The sequence below is a fragment of the Triturus cristatus genome, chromosome 3_2, assembly GCF_964204655.1.
Source record: "Triturus cristatus chromosome 3_2, aTriCri1.1, whole genome shotgun sequence".
Taxonomy (NCBI): Eukaryota; Metazoa; Chordata; class Amphibia; order Caudata; family Salamandridae; genus Triturus; species Triturus cristatus.
In genome coordinates this window covers 25,695,049-25,709,333 of record NC_140584.1, presented here as the reverse complement: position 1 = coordinate 25,709,333, position 14,285 = coordinate 25,695,049, and the positions used below count along the sequence as shown (strand labels likewise).

Sequence of the window (14,285 nt, the reverse complement as noted above, 5' to 3'; positions counted from 1 at the left end):
CAAGTCAAATACACAACCTAAATTAACTTTTGCTCACCCTCTCGTAGCTTGGCCCAGAGCAGTCCAGCTTAATTTAAGAGGCAATGTGTACGTATTTGTGCACACATTAAATACAGTACCACAGTGAAAACACCACAAGAAGACTCCACATCAGTTTAGAATAACAAAATATTTATCTGAGTAAAACCAGATCAAAATTATAGAAATCATTTAAGTAGAACTTGAGATATACATTTTAAAAGAATAAACTGCAATATAGTGATTTAAAGTCAATAGTGCTTAGGGGTAACTTGAGTTTGGTGGAATACTGGGGTAAATCCAATGTTTCAGGCCAACAGCGATGGAGGGCAGGCCAGCTACAGGGCCCATGCAGGGCCTGCTGAAAAAGTACCTTGGATGGAGCAAGTGTCGTTGTCAAAGACTCAATGCATCAAAGTCAAGCCTCGCAGTCAGTACCTCGGATCGGGGCTGCGTCATTGCCGAACCTCACAGTTGGGTCTCATGTCATCGTTGACCCGCGCAGGGGTGTCTTCGGATTGGCACTGCATCTGCATCGAAAGGCATTGTGTCAGTTCCGATTGGTGCAAAATCTTTACTGCATCTTTAGCAGGCTTTCTACTTGGGCAGACGACAATAACATTCTGTCCGACGCCCAATATGGTTTTGGCACGGGTCGATCGACAGTGGACCAAAGCCTAAACTTGTACTTGGTACTTAACAAGTATACTGTCGCTTGCCACAGGACCATTTATTTAACCTTCATGGATCTGTCCTCAGCCTTAGACTTAGTTAATAGATCGAAGCTCTGGCAAACTATGTTGTCGTTAGGAGTTAGCCCAGACATTGTACGCTTTTTGAGGTATTTACATAGTGACACCAAGACGGTGGTTTGATACACTAAGGATTTGAGAGTCAACCACCAGCTCACAACTGAGAGAGGTGTCCGACAGGGGTATATTTTTGCCTCCTTCCTTTTTAATCTGTATATGAATCATTTGGAGCAGACCCTGGTGAAGATGAAAACTGACTGTCGACAAGTGGGCCGGCGGAGCCTTCCAGTACTATTGTACAAGGACGCCCCCGTCCTCATGGCTAGGACAGCCAGGGGTTTACAAACTTTATTGACCTTGTTTGTCTGCTTCATGAAAGATTTGGACCTGCTAGTGAACAATAACAAATCCTTTGTAATGCAAGTAGGTTTACGCCCCAGCAAACCCTAAACATTTGTGGTGGGATCGATGCTGGTCCCTATGACCGATGTCGTCTCATTTCTGGGTGTAGTTTTTGACGCTGCCATGACTTGGCGTCCCCTCATCCATAGGAAAAAAAGGGACTTTGTCAGGGCCAATACTACCATCTTTAATTTTGCATCTAGATTGGGCACCAGACCTATTGGGGCCCTCTTGAAGATCTACAAGGCCAAGTGTATTACTAAGGTGGCTTATGGTAGGGAGATATGGGGTTACAGGGAGCACAAAGAACTCCAAGTCATTGAAAATACTTTTTTAAAACATCTTTTATGTCTACCACATTGTATTCCCTCTATTACAGTCCATGAAAAACTGGGTTTGGCTTTTCTTTCTGATCTGTTATCTTACCGTCCCCTATCTTTGTGGATGAATTTATGGCATAGGGAGGGAAACACACTAAGTAAGGATATTTTAATTAATTGCCTTTCCCTGAATCACTTTTATTGTATTCCCTGGCTTAAGTATGTGAAGGATTGCCTTGCAGACTTGGGAAAGGCTGATTTATTCACCAACCCAGAGTATATATGCAGAGAAGACCTGTGTTGGGTGAAAGAGAACTCTTTTAAAAAACGGCAGATGGACAGGGAAGTAGACAAATTGAAGAAGCCCAGTGTGCATGGGTATTTCCCTTTGAAAAATGAGCCATCAACTGAGCCCTATCTTTTATGGCTCAAAAGTTCCCATAATAGATTCTTACTGACAAGGTTCCTTCTGGACCTTTATCAGGTACCTCCTAGCCCACCTGGGTGGGGTATATAGGGGCCAGAGTCTCCTTCCTTGTGGCTTCGATGGGAAGTCTCCACAGGATGTGATACATTTTTTAATGTTCTGCAGTTTTTACGAGGTTTCCAGAAAATCTTTTCTCATTCCCCTTTTAAATAAGTGCAATTTAGACAGGTTGGACCAGCGTTTTATTTTTTTTTTTCAAATGCTCACTAATAATTCTGTGTTATATGTTCTTAGTTTCTGGAAGTCTGCAGCCAGGCTCAGATCTAGCTGTGATTAATCTACATGCTAGCATCCTTAAAAGAAATATATATATATATATATATATATATATATATATATATATATATATATATATATATATATATATTACTATGGTCCATGCTGTAGCCTGCTTTTTGATTCCAATAACTTAGCGGGCCGGTGTCTAGGAACTGAACTGTTCAAAGTATATTATGTGGTTTTTAACTAATCTTATCTTTGTCTATTTATTGCTGTACATATTGAACTTAGTTTTAAATGACGACTGGCAATTCACAGGGCAATTTGGGTAGACTCAAATGTATAGCGGACTGCCATCTGAGGGTCTATGATTTGTTTTAAAAATGTAAATGTAGAAATTTTAGTCATGTCTTTGGATATATTTAATCGTATGTATTGTACTGAAATCTATTTTCAACTATCCTGTACTTTTATGGACTATCTCGATAGATCTAATAACGTTTATTGTATTGTATTGTATCGTTACTGCATTACTTTTTGCAGGAAAACAGTTGCAGAACCCGCTTTTCAGGACCAGGACTGGATTGGCACCTCTTGACAGGGCAGGTCTTACAGTTGGCAGAGTCCATCAACTGAAGGAGAGTTGAAGGAAGTCTTTGATGGCCCTGAAACTTCACAAACAGGGGGCAACCCAGCAGACCCTTGGAGGAACTTGGGTTTAAGGATGTAGAGAACACAACCAGTCCTTCTCACTTCCAGGCAAGAAGCACCAGGCCAAAACAGCAAAGCAGGTAGCAAAGTGATAGTCCCTCCTACAGCACAGCAATCAGCAGGCAGCAGGCCAACACAGCAAAGCAGTTAGCAGAATGGCAGTCCCTCCTACAGCATAGCAGCTCTTCTTCCAGGAAGGATGTCCTTGGTTCCAGAAAAGCTCTGTCTTGGAGCTGTCAGGGGTCCAGTACTAATACCTAATTGTGACTTTGAAGTGGGGGGAGACTTCAAAGAGGCCTTTGAAGATAGCAAGGTCTCTGCCTTTCCTGCCCCGGCTCCAGAATTACTACAGGGGGTATGGAGCTCTTTCTGTGAGGACAGACATAGCCCTGTTCAGGTGCAAGTGTCAGCTACCTTCTCCCAGTCTACCTCAGGAAGGTCCATCAGCTTGGCGATGAACCATCAGGATGCAAATGCCACACCCTATCTCCCTTTGTATGACTGTCTAGAGGGAATGCACAGAGCACAGCTGTCACCCAATGCAGATGTATATTCAAAGACAGACACACGCACAGAATGGGTAAAGTAAGAAACGCTCACTTCCTAAAAGTGGCATTTGCACACTTACAATTTAAAATCCCACTTCAACATAAGTGTGATTTTAAATTGTGAGTCCAGAGACATCAAAGTCCACATTTCTATCTTTTGTCAATTGAAAATTACACTTAAAAGATGTTTTAAATCAATCCCAATGTTAAACTATGAGAGAGGTAGGCCTAGCAGTAGTGAAAACGTTTTTTGCAGGTTTTCACTGCCAGGACATATAAAACTCAAAAGTGCATCTCCTACCTTTTAAATAAACTGTACCCTGCCCACTGGGCTGCCAAGGGCCTACCTCATGGGTGACTTATATGTAATAAAAGGGAAGGTTTGGGCATGGCAAGTAAGTTGCCAAGTTGAAAGAGCAGTTTAAACTGCACACACTGGCTCTGCAGTGGCAGGCCTGAGTCATGTTTAAAGGGCTACTGAAGTGAGTGGCATAATCAGTGATGCAGGCTCACTAGCAGCAATTAATTTATAGGCCCTGGGCACATGTAATGCATTTTACTAGGGGCTTATAAGTACATAAAATATGCCAATGGTGGATAAGCCAATGTAACCATGTTTTGAGTACAGAGCATATGAACTTTAGCACTGGTAAGTAGTGGTAAAGTGTCCAGAATCCTAAAGCCAGCAAAAATAAAGTCAGCAAATCGGGAGGTCAGAAGGCAAAAAATCAGGGGACCCCACCCCAAGGAATGCCAGGTCTAACACCCACCCATGGCATACCACTAACTGACTTTATTGTAAGTCTAATTTGCTTGCTTCATATTCGATGGCCTGCCTTTTCCTTCATGTGGTTGTCCCAGCCCTGGAACTTAGCCTCTTTGCTCATGCTCTTCCACTACGCACTTTTAGAGAACTACTTTTTTTCTTTTTCGTTAAGCACTCAACAAGAGTAACTGTGTTTTCCAGTTTTTTCACTCACGAGCTTCTCTCCACACTCCTGCTCCGCATTGCTCTCTTTCATCAGTTTACTCTTCTTACCCGGTGTTGCTCTCTCTGGTCCATTTGCTTTTCTTGCCCTCACTGCTCTCTCTCATTTCTTTTTGCTTATGCACACCACGCATGCGTTTTCTACAATGAGTGCCTCTCTTCCCAATCCCTCTCTGTGGTGCTCTCTCATCCACGTCCGTCTCTCTCCCCACTCTGCTCTCCCTCTGATCCGTGTGCTTTTGCATTCTCTCCCTCTTTTGCTTCTCTCCACTGTTGTCTCTATGGTTCTTTTCCCCTTCCTCCCCCTCCAGGGCTTTAAGTGCGATGAAAAAACGGGGACGTCTCTTAAAGGGGCGTGGCCAATGTAATTAAGGGCGGGGCTTAAAAACACTTAAGCAAAAAATCTGTGCTTAGCATAGTGTGCCACCCGACTTGCATTTTGCTGTTTCTGTCATTGCACCCAGATATAAGATACAATAAGTAACATCATACCTACTACAAGTCAATACTATTGGCTTTGTCAATGGATGTTAGCTGCATAAGATAAATAAGCAGCAACTATGGCTTGTATATAATATTGAAAAAGCTTCCACTTAAAGGCCCTGGTGACAGCACAATAATGTTGCTGCTCCTGAGTTTCAAAAAGAGAATGGGAATCCAGAGAGAAAATGACTCTCTTTAAAGATTTTCCCTTCCCCTACAACCTCACCTGGCAAGACGTCATGCCCTAACTTTTCCACTAGTGAGCAGTGTGAGCAGCGCACATCGACGTGCCTGCTGTCTGTCACTGCAGTCCGGTAAAAAATGGACCGTCTGTGCCAAGGCACAAAACAGAGCCAGATAGAGACCCGTTTTGGGGCCCCTTTTAAAACACTGCCGGTGCTCAGACCCGGTGAGACCCGGCCCACTTAAAGACCTGTCCCCCTCCGCACCTGCTCCTCGGTTAGTAACAACCCCGCCAACAACCATGGTCTATTTTCGTTTTATTGGCGCTTTCAAGATAAAAAATATATTTTTTTTTATTACATGTGTTAATCAATGAAATTACGCAACTGCCATTGTGCTTTTTTTCTGGTTATTTCTTATTTTGATAATGCTGCAGAGCGTACCGCCGCTGTACAGCACCACTAAAGCAATAGGTTCCAAAACCAACACCTTTTGGCTTTACCACTGCTTGTTTTATATTGCAACGGCCCGGCAGCTCCTCAGCAATAAAGTTTACAAAACCCATGACAAAATAAAACAAGCTTTGCCCAAGTCAAAATTCGGGCAGGCGACAACAGACCTATTGGCTTCCCCGATGCTTCGCTCAACATGTCGTGGAACGTTTTGGATGAACTGCTTGTTGAAAGGTGGAATTCTCACTTGACAGCCCTCAAATGGATAGTTGGATTATTCGTAGGAAAACTGTTAAACAAATATTCCAACTCCTTCAACAATGGAAGGACGTGGTAACATTTGTTTCACATCTCTGTTTCTACTGTTGCTTTAGATCACTTTCAGGGAAAGATAAAAATCTCGATTTCAGGTATAAGTCCAGAGAGTGATAAAAACACTTTTGCGATCTGACTGGGTTTCTTTGTCCTCGACTTCAGCCAACTTGCCTTCAGCGTGATAATATTTACTCGTCAAAGCTTCTTGACAGTCAGTTCAGGCTCAAAACAATGTGTAATTGTTCGCCCCTGACCGGGGGCCTAACGATTAGTTATGCTGTTCTGAGAAACAAGAGCAAGTAAAAAAGAAAGAAAATACACCGACAAGGCAGTCGTTCCCTTTCATTGCGAACGTCGTGCTCTGTCAAAACAAAGTTGGCTGTGAATGAAAGAAAGAGTCCTTATGGTAGGCAGACAAAGGAGATCTTGTAGAAGCGGTAGAACACCAGAAAAATAATCCGCTTTTTATATCACAGTGCAAGAGAGTTAGTTATTTGCATGAACAATTCTTGACATTCCTTTGTAATATTGCTGACGTAGTATCACGGCTACGTCGGAGCTTGCTCCTCACAGTGTCAGAGTTCAGCTGAAACTGGAAAACAACAAAAAGTGCAATCGCGGGAAAACTGATGGAAGGTTATGGAAATGTGATGCATAGGACTCTCGCATGTGTGCTTTCCCTTCTTAGGGCTAAACATTCCTACACAGTCCCTTCCATGCATCAGTGCGACAAGCAATCGCCTATTAAGTAGGGTGTGAAGTTAATAAGCTTCATGATTTGCAGCTTTAGTAAACGCAAAGCTTTTCAAAATAGAAGCTCATCTATTAAATTTTCCTTGTAGGTGTGGTAGATCAGGGTGATGGGGCGGCGTCAACCTTCTCAAGGCTCCTTTCAGGTTCAAGAATCTGTATAAATCTACGTTTAGGAGATTGAAACTCTGCTTCAAGGTTGAGAAAGGGTTTCTGTGTGAGCCCGGGTCCTTTATTGAGTTAATACCTCATCATCAAATTACTTTATTCGATTAATACACAATTCATCATAAAAGTTCAGATATACATTACAGATAAAAGCTATAAACAACAAGTAGTTAAAAGCAAATAATTCATCTCATCAAATATGCAATTTCCAGGTTCTCAGTGTCAAACATAACAAGCATTTGCAATGCAATAGGTCTCGTATTTGTGAGAGTTTGAACTATTGGCATTGTAAATGGCAATGCCTTCTATTGATGTGTTCTGAAAATCTGCAAGCAGTGCGTGAACAATGCTTGCAGGTTTTGAAAACATAAATAAAAGGCATTGCCATTTACAATACTTAGGGTGCTTACCCACAATTTTATTGCATGCAGCGAGTATTGCCTTAGAAAGAAGAAGAAATATGATATTAGATTGCATACTGGGTATAGTTAAAACTATTAAACAGAAAGTGGGAGCATATACAACTGGGACAAACTGAACCACCATGAATCATAGAATCAAAAATGCGAACTATCCTGGGCTATGCGGATGGAGGGAGAAGTTAAAAGGGAAGCCACGGGGAGTAGGAGCACAACATTTACCGAATCCAGGGCATATGGGGTCATCTTTTTAATTGGGACTCCAGCCAACACCGCAATATAAACAGACAGACGAGCATTAGTCATTATAAACGTTCAGTCATGTTCAGCGCAGCTCCATGTTATTTTCTTCTTTTCTCTTCATGGCAGTTTTTCATGTTTGCCACATCGTAAGCCTTGGTTAGTGCGGTAATTGGGGACCCCTAAACATACGTGCATAGGTACGAGCACACAAAAAAAAAAATCAATGGTGAACATGAAAAGCTACAGACATTTTATGCTTTGGTGGAGTGCTCCCTACGAGGTCCCCCAAACCTCTGACTGCTCACAGCCATCGCCTATCACTTGAATAAGAAGTAATACTTTGAAGGAACAAGTCTTCATGACTTGCACCCCATTTGAAAGTTTGGCTATGAGGAACTAAACGTTCCTGCTCAGTGCAGTGAAAGAAGAACCATCTCTAGGAAAACATTTTCACAGTATTTTAGACGCTTTGATGAACCAATACTGATATGCAGCTCATACATTATCCAAGGTGTCTGCAAAACACACCCGGCTCACCCCCAGAACAGCAGTCGCAAAAGGAGGCCCCGGACAACATTCAATAAAAAAGAGGAAAACAAGCTCAGTAGACTGGGATAGGAGCTGCCGGAATTTCGCTTACTCAGACAGCCTGAAACGCCTCATGGAGATGCCACTTCAAAGGGGAAACAAAATGGCCAGCCGTTCCTCAACAATCATAAAACACTAGCCGAAGCAAATAAAAACGAGTGGAGCTAAACTGTGTGTATGCAAATGTGAGCATTTGAACTTAATTTGGTAAAGTTTAGACGTTTCTTCCTTGCAGTCACGTGAGCACTGGACCAACCCCACTCTGAACAATCGGGTTGTGTATTGGAAGGGTCTTTGTGATTCCCTCATTTGCATGGGGCCACACCCCAATTCAGATGAGGGAATGCCCTTTCTTGATAGCGCTGGTGCTGCATGTGCGCCAGCACTTTCTGTATTACAGGAGGAGCTGAACGAGTGTCTGCAGCCCCTTCTGCGATACCAAAGTGACCCGGAGGCACACACAGCAGGAGCAAATGCCCGTTACACCCTGGGGCACTTCTGTAATGCGGCCCCTGGCGTCCTATGGAATTTCTGGATGACCTTTGAGCTTTTTGTATGTTTGGAATAATTTTAGAGGTAGGGTCTGATTTTGCCTGCCTATGAAGAACAGTGATTCTTAAACGTTTGACTTCTATGCATCCCCATTTAACAATGACTGGAATCCAGAGATCTCACTGAATCATTATTGAAATCAGGCGATCCCCACTGAGTCATCATCATCATCAAAAACACTTTATTCGATTAATTAAAATCATAAAAAGGACAGATTTCATACAATAGATAATGCAATCAAAAAATCATAATGTATACCATCAATTTTAAAAACATATCTTCAAAGTTAAAAATACCATGCCGAAGAACAATCGTTAAAAAGTCAGTCAGGATTACTCAAACTGGTGTAGAATTTTTGGTTTGCAGCGCACAGCTGCCACCAAGAAATTCGCCACGCTAAACACAATGCGGGTACTGCTCAGCTGCTGAAGAAATAACAAAGCAGGTCTAACTTGTAAAAAGCCGGCTTCCTTCAGAATTGGAAATAAATATTTTTTCGGCTAGCAGAATAAAACTCGCAAAACATGATGAAGTGCAATGTATCTTGATATGAAAAATTATCACATTAGCACGGCCTGCTGCATTCAGGTTTACCCCAGGACGGATAAAAGCCTAATGAGTAATGGATCAGGTTAAATCTAAATCTCAGCAGTAGAAATCTATGGTGTGGGTTAGAGACAATACTTAAATAGGGTTCCAGTGAGGGAGATAAGAGAAGCATGTAATGCACTCTAACACTCAGTTTTGTGAGTTCCCTCTCTTCCCGATCCAATTTTGCCCTGTCTGTAAAGGACTGCTTAATCCATGCTACGTCTGCCTTTACAATATGTAATGGGGATGAGAAAAGCTCAGGACGCCCAAGACGGGAGAACGCCGCTCTAACGTACTCCAGCCAGGGTATTCTTTTAACATTGTCCATGGCTAGGATGTCATTAAGGATCATATGATTGAGAGTGATTTCCTGATTTAACCAGGTTTTCACCCAGCACAGTAAAGCGGCCATCTTCAGTTTGTCAGTAACATATCCTAGGCCAACCTCCGAGTGAATAGAAAAAGTTGGAGTAGATTGAGGAACTGAGAGCAAATGTCTCAGAAATCTGTTTTCTACCACTTGGATCTTGTCCTGGGCGACATAGCCCCACAATGCAGCACCATATGTGGCAATAGCCAGGCATTTCGAGGTATAAACTTTCAGCAGGGCCTCCATCGGCCGTGCCCCTAGTCTTTTGGCAAAGCTCATCAGCGCTGAAGTGGACCTAGCTGCTGAGTTACTTTTAAGCTTAATTTGCGGGCCCCAGGTGCCTCTCTCATCAAAGAGGACCACCCAGATAGCAAAAGGCCTTTACTCTCGAGATCTCTTCCCCATTACAGAAAAAGGACCTAGATTTAGGTTTTTTTCACTGTTTCCACACTACCATAAAATGGGATTTCTTTATATTCACCTTAAGGTCTAAAGCAACCATAAAGGCGCCAAACGCATCCAGCAGTCTCTGAAGCCCCACGCCAGTGCGAGCCAACAGAACAGCATCGTCCGCGTATAGAAGAACCGGTATAACTGAGTCTCCTACACGTGGTACGTCCGCCCTCAGGTTCCCCAGGGACTTTTCCAGGCCATTAATATAGATGGTAAAGAGGAGTGGGGCCAGGATACACCCTTGCCTCACCCCCCTCTCTGACCTAAAATGCTCCGTGCATTTTCCATCCTGGGTGACCCTTACAGAGGCGGAAAGATCCTGATGAAGTGCTGCCAAAAAACTCACTAGGGGGGGTCAATGCCTATTTCCAGCAAGATATACCATAACTTCGACCGATTGACTAAATCAAAAGCTGAGGACAGGTCCATAAAAGCCATAAAAAGGGACCCGTCCTTCGCCACCGTATATTTACTAATTAAAAGCTGAAGATTTAAGCATTGATCCAGGGTCCCCCTATTCTCTCTAAACCCTTATTGCAAATTAGACAAAACACCCCGACTGTCTAAAACAACCCTAAGTTTATGGAGTAAGACCCTGCCCAAGATCTTCACTGCCGAGTCTAACAGGGAAATGGGTCTGTAGCAAGAGGGGTCTCGACGCTGACCCTTTTTAAAAATTGGTATAATGACCGCAGTAGCCCATGATGCAGGAAACCTGTTACCTGGGACGGCATTAAAAACATTTGTTAAGATCCTTGCCCACAGTTTGGGGGATGAGCCGTATAAATCCACCGGTACGCCGTCGGGGCACGGCGCCTTGTTTCTAGAGGATTCCTTTATGGCTCTCTCCACATCCAAAATGTCAAAGGATAAGCGAGGCGGAGAGTGGGGTTCGAGGGAAATACTACTGCTTGGGGGACTTAAACCACCCGCACCATACATATTACTAAAATGGTCAAACCATTGGTCGTCCGGGATCACACAATCCAGCTCTGTGCCCTCAATGCCCGAAAAGAATGGGTGATTAATTGTTGCCCAAAACTTTCCACTGTCCCGTAGGACGTCGATTGATAGGAGATTATCCCAGGCCTCAGATTTTATCACCTTTTTCCGTAACGCAATAGCCTCTTTGTAAGCCCCTCTAGCTACGGCAATTGCCGCCTTGTCCCTGGGGCTACTTTTCAGCGCCTGGAGCAAGACCCTATGGGCCCTAGAGCAACTTCCATCAAACCATTTCAAAGAATTGCTACATCTACGGGTATTGGTGAAAGTCAGGTCCCTAGAGATCTGTAAACAGATTGCCTCGAAGGCGCTGATTACCTCCGCTGCGGGTGAATTATCATTAAGGCAAGTGGCCCAAGGCTCATCAATTTTTGCACAGAGATCCTCCAAAAAGGTTGCGGGGACCACCTTAGCTCATTTGATTCTACGACCCTGATCTTTCGTGATCAGGGGAGGATCACTATGGTAAACATGGCACACGTCGCCCGTGCTCTCGGCCATATCCAGCTCCAAGTACACCGGATTGTGGTCGCTAAGAGCGGACGGGACGGCTTTGTGAGCTTTGGCCCTCGCTAGGGCACCAGTGGACATAAAAATATAAACGATCACTGTCCCTGAAATAGAGCCTTTATATGTGACAACCCTGCCCCCAACCTCTATAGGATTGGAATCATAGATATTAGTAATGGCAAAGGAATTCCTCTAGAGCCTCCCCATGCTTGGAGTGCTCAAAATGGGAGGCTGCAGCACCTATTGGCCCCTCATGAGCCTCCTGGGCCCTAGCATGACACTCAGCATCACAGGGATGAACATTAAAATCACCCATGAGGACGATCTCGAAACCAGTGTTTTGTTTTTGACTATATTCTAAAATAAAACATTGCAGAGCGGCCACATGTTGATTAAAATCGACACAGTCTCTAGAATTATAAAACTTGATCAGTAGAATTTTCAAAGAGTGGGAGACGGACCATTCAACACAGAGAAAATTATTCGAACCAGAGACCAGTCGAGTAAATGTGCCCTTCCAGTGTAATGCAAAAAGAAGTATTAGACCCCCTTTCGCTCGTCCCGCCCCACCCGTGACAGCCGGTACCGCAAAGCTAGAATAGCCATCCATACAGAAGTTGCTTAAGTGGTCCCATGATTCCTGCATGGCAATAATATTGTGTTTACCTAAAAAATCAAGCCAAATTGCATCCGCTCTCTTAGATCTAATCCCAGCAACATTCCAGCTAATTAATTTACAGATAACCCCTACAACAGGGTTAGCGTAACTGGGTACGAGTGGCTGGTCCGACACTGTCAGTCAATCATTTGTCTCCAAATTAGACAGTGGGGTATAGCAATTATTCAAAATTGGGTTAGTGGAGTGGGGCAAAGGAATATTGGTGGGTAGCTGCCAGTCTCCAGACCTTAAAATCTCCCCAGAACTTTGACTCCCACTGTGGTTTGCTGTTGGCAGATAGATTGTGGCCAGGGGGGTAGGGGAGGAATATTTTTTACAACGGGGGCAGCTTCAAAATGACTATGTATACCACATGACAATTGAGCTGGTGGAGGATAGAAATACCCTAGGGGGACTGGTCGAAGTCCTATTTGCGCTACCTCTGACCCATCCCAAAACAGTCTGTCTGCTATATCAGGGCTGTTAAAGTTGACTATTACGCAGTCACCCGCGTGCCGCTTGGGCCTCCGCCCAACCCACCCCACCCTTCTCGCCATGATGATATTAGAAGATATGCCCAGGCCCCCACAACTGGAGGCAGTGCACCATGATTTGGACTCCCTCAACACATCATAGGTTGATTCCATCACTCCCACACGGAGCGGTGGGACCCCGACAAATACAGCCACCAGCGGGGCCGCTTCTGGGGGAAGGTCAAGGGTAACCGAACAACCCCTTGCCTGCCTCACACTGCGACCCGAGGGCTGGGCTACATCATGGCTAGCTGCCCGCGGCATGTTACCAGAGGTATGCCTGCCTAATGGCGGCTGCACAACAGAAGGAGATTGGCCCACGCTCTGCAACCCACCTAGGGTACTACAATTCACCCGGGGACTTAGATGATTCGTTGGCCCAAAAGGCACTCCCCTGCCCCCCTCTGGTCTTTGTGAGCTATGCTTAGCCTGACTATCCCCCTTTTGTTGTGAGCTAAAGTCATTGATGGCTGCAATAATTTTGGAGCATTTTTTAAGCAGGTCAGCAACACAAGCGTTCAAAGTCTCGACAATATCTTTAGCAATGCCCACAAGTAGCGGTTCTATACGTGAGGTAAATAATTTGTCCAGTAATTCCACAGAGAAGTTCCCTATTTGACCCTCAGTAGTCTGCGGAGCTTTTGGGGATTTGGACCTTTTGGCGATCTTCTTCTTACAGACCCTTACAGGCCCCACATTACCATGGACGTGTGGCCCCAATTGATCAGCGCCATCCTGGGTAAAGTTAACAGAGTCGCTCACGATGGGTGGGTTTGACACAACCACCGCTCCAGGGGTATACTGTGCACTACCACACAGTCAGTAGATTCGTGAGGTACAAAGGGAAGTACCAGACCTAGTTCCTGCTCTGCATTTGCAATTTCTTTAGTTAGAACCCCTACTGCGGTGGACAGATAGGAGATTATACTTTCCGATTTTCTGGCAACCTTCGCTTTCTTTTTCTTCCCCTCCTCCTCCCCATTAACTGCTTGTTTGCACTTACCCATAGCGACACCTTGGGGGGGTGGCCCGGCCCGACCTCTTTCGGCCTCTGATGGCCGTAGACGGCCCGCCCTTTGCCCGGGCTTCGCCCGGTGCTGCACGCGCGCGTCCCGCGGGCCGGAGAAGGCTGCTGGCAATATCCGGTAGGAGGGGGCAGGCCGGGTAGCGCTGGTGCCTCTCGCGCTGCTTCAACCCGCCGCCCTGCTCTGCTCAGCTGGTCCCGGTGCTGGACGCTGCGTCTCCCGCGAAGCGGGAGGCGCGAGGTGTTTATCAGGTGCCCGGTGGGAGGGGGCGGGCCGGGTAGCGCAGGTGCCTTTCGTGCTGCTTCAACCCGCCGCCCTGCTCTGCTCAGCTGGTCCTGGTGCTGGACGCTGCATCTCCCGCGAAGCGGGTGGCGCAAGGTGTTTTTCAGGTGCCCGGTGGGAGGGGGCAGGGCCGGGTAGCGCTGGTGCCTCTCGCGCTGCTTCAACCCACCGCCCTGCTCTGCTCAGCTGGTCCCGCAGCTGGACGCTGCTTCTCCCGCGAAGCGGGAGGTGCGAGGTGTTTTTCAGGTGCCCGATGGGAGGGG

At 45.3% G+C, this 14,285-nt stretch overlaps 1 long non-coding RNA gene across 1 annotated transcript in view; it reads right to left on the bottom strand.

Moving 5' to 3' along the window:
• Positions 1-304: 304 nt before the first annotated feature.
• LOC146856710 (uncharacterized) overlaps positions 305-14,285 on the bottom strand; it is a 146,736-nt gene continuing 132,755 nt past the window's right edge. The window contains exon 3 of the long non-coding RNA XR_014979492.1: positions 305-548. This is a non-coding gene — a long non-coding RNA (uncharacterized LOC146856710). The remainder of the gene's footprint in view (positions 549-14,285) is intronic.